The sequence below is a fragment of the Schistocerca cancellata genome, unplaced genomic scaffold (assembly GCF_023864275.1).
Source record: "Schistocerca cancellata isolate TAMUIC-IGC-003103 unplaced genomic scaffold, iqSchCanc2.1 HiC_scaffold_166, whole genome shotgun sequence".
Lineage (NCBI taxonomy): Eukaryota > Metazoa > Arthropoda > Insecta > Orthoptera > Acrididae > Schistocerca > Schistocerca cancellata.
In genome coordinates, this window is record NW_026046205.1 from 17,501 (window position 1) to 20,000 (window position 2,500).

Genomic DNA, 2,500 nt, shown 5'->3' on the forward strand with positions numbered 1-2,500 from the left:
GCGGCGCCGAGTGCCGGGCGGCGGCGCATCCTCAACGCACACAGTCCTCAGTCGGACCAGCACACTGCAGATGTCCACCGCGCTTCGCACCGGGCCCGCGAGGACCCACTTTGGCCGCCCGGCGCCGCGCGCAGGGTGCCCCGGCGCGCAGCTGCGCCGCCTGCCGCGTCCGTCGGCCGGCGCGCCTGCCACTGGGCGCCCCCACCAGCCGGCTGTAGCGCGTGCGCCCACGCACCGCGCGGCCAGCACGCCGGGCGGCCCCCCCTCACCGGCCGGGGACGGTCCCACCCAGCCACCGCCGCGTATCGCTTCACACACAGATTTGCCCTTACTGATTTACCTCCAGCAACAACAACCGCACCACAATGGGTTTACCAGTTGTTCATTTGCGTTGCGTCACGTCACCAGCAAACGTAGACGTCCATCCCAGTTTGCAAATGCAACGATTATTGCATACCTGTCTGTTAGGTGTCACGACACACTACGTCTGCCCACATACACGCAACAAAATGTGCACGACTAGAGAACACGTGGGAGGTGGCCCCCTACGTATGCGATGTCCATTACGAGACCGACTGTCAACCAGCATCTGTACCATGTCGCAGATGTGGAACGCGGTGCACCATGCTATCACACTGTGTGAGAAGAGACGACTACGTTTGAATACACGCGCCACTACATCAACAGACGGCTCATGCTGATCGCCATCCAGGGCGTCCGTTACTCCCACACGTCTCTATGGCGTACCACACTGCAATGTAGCTGTTATGGGGAGACGGCACGTGGCTGAGTGCACAACATTTGGACCGTATGGTTCGCTGTTGTTGGGCGCAGTCGTACGGTCACACATGTGCCACAGCGTATCATTCAGTACATACGGACCTATGTGCAGTACAATGTGAGGATTAAGCTTACGATATCAGCGGACAGTGGACACAGGCCGTACCACGACGTAGACTGAGCGCTTCGACATGCGAATGCCAGTGAACAGCTGCGAAGGGCATTGAACACGCAAGCACCTGAACGACCAGCGTGCGAAGGCAGGGTGGAGGGGGGGGGGCGATGTACATCCTGCAGTTGTCCACATTACAGTGTACAGCGGGAGCATGTAAAAAGTAAGCAACACTTGCGAAGTGTTCAACATGAAACGACACACAAGAGGGTGGGCGGTGCGAGTAGCGAACTATATTCAGAGGGTTGTGGTTAGACAACACTAGATTAATGTAACGTGTCATATGCCAATTACAGAGCAGGTTAAGGCACAACGTGGGTTAGGTTAAGGCACAACGTGGGTTAGGTTAAGGCACAACGTGGGTTAGGTTAAGGCACAACGTGGGTTAGGTTAAGGCACAACGTGGGTTAGGTTAAGGCACAACGTGGGTTAGGTTAAGGCACAACGTGGGTTAGGTTAAGGCACAACGTGGGTTAGGTTAAGGCACAACGTGGGTTAGGTTAAGGCACAACGTGGGTTAGGTTAAGGCACAACGTGGGTTAGGTTAAGGCACAACGTGGGTTAGGTTAAGGCACAACGTGGGTTAGGTTAAGGCACAACGTGGGTTACGTTAAGGCACAACGTGGGTTAGGTTAAGGCACAACGTGGGTTACGTTAAGGCACAACGTGGGTTACGTTAAGGCACAACGTGGGTTACGTTAAGGCACAACGTGGGTTACGTTAAGGCACAACGTGGGTTACGTTAAGGCACAACGTGGGTTACGTTAAGGCACAACGTGGGTTACGTTAAGGCACAACGTGGGTTACGTTAAGGCACAACGTGGGTTACGTTAAGGCACAACGTGGGTTACGTTAAGGCACAACGTGGGTTACGTTAAGGCACAACGTGGGTTACGTTAAGGCACAACGTGGGTTACGTTAAGGCACAACGTGGGTTAGGTTAAGGCACAACGTGGGTTAGGTTAAGACACAAATTGCGTTACAAATTGCGTTACATTGCGGTACAAATTGCGTTACATTGCGGTACAAATTGCGTTACATTGCGGTACAAATTGCGTTACAAATTTGGTTAGGTTAAGGTGCAAAATGGGTTGGATTACAGTACACAACATGGTAAGAGATAGTGTGTTTGGGGGGGGGGGGGGGGGGCAGGTTCGTTGGTAGTGATCATTGTAAGTGAATGTCTGAGGCAGCGTCAGTATGTCACAGCAGTTCTGTCTCGTCAGGATGCGCTTTTCGCTCGTGACTGGAGGCGCGCCGCGTCTGTGGTTGCGGCAAGGGAGTGGCAGACCTGTGTGATTCATTCCTGCCATTGTTTCTGTGCCGTAACAGGAGGCAGTGTGGTGGTGTTGGGTGCACCCCTGTGTAGGACATGTGTGGGTGTTGGTGGCTTATCTGAGCAATTGTGGATGTTGGACGGGTGGGATATTCTATTTTATAATTGGACCCCCTGGTGTGGTTATCATAGTGTGGATGGTGTACTGTGGCGGAGAGGATGCACCGGACGTTGGTCCATGCTGGTGCTTACATATCGTATCTGTGTCTGTT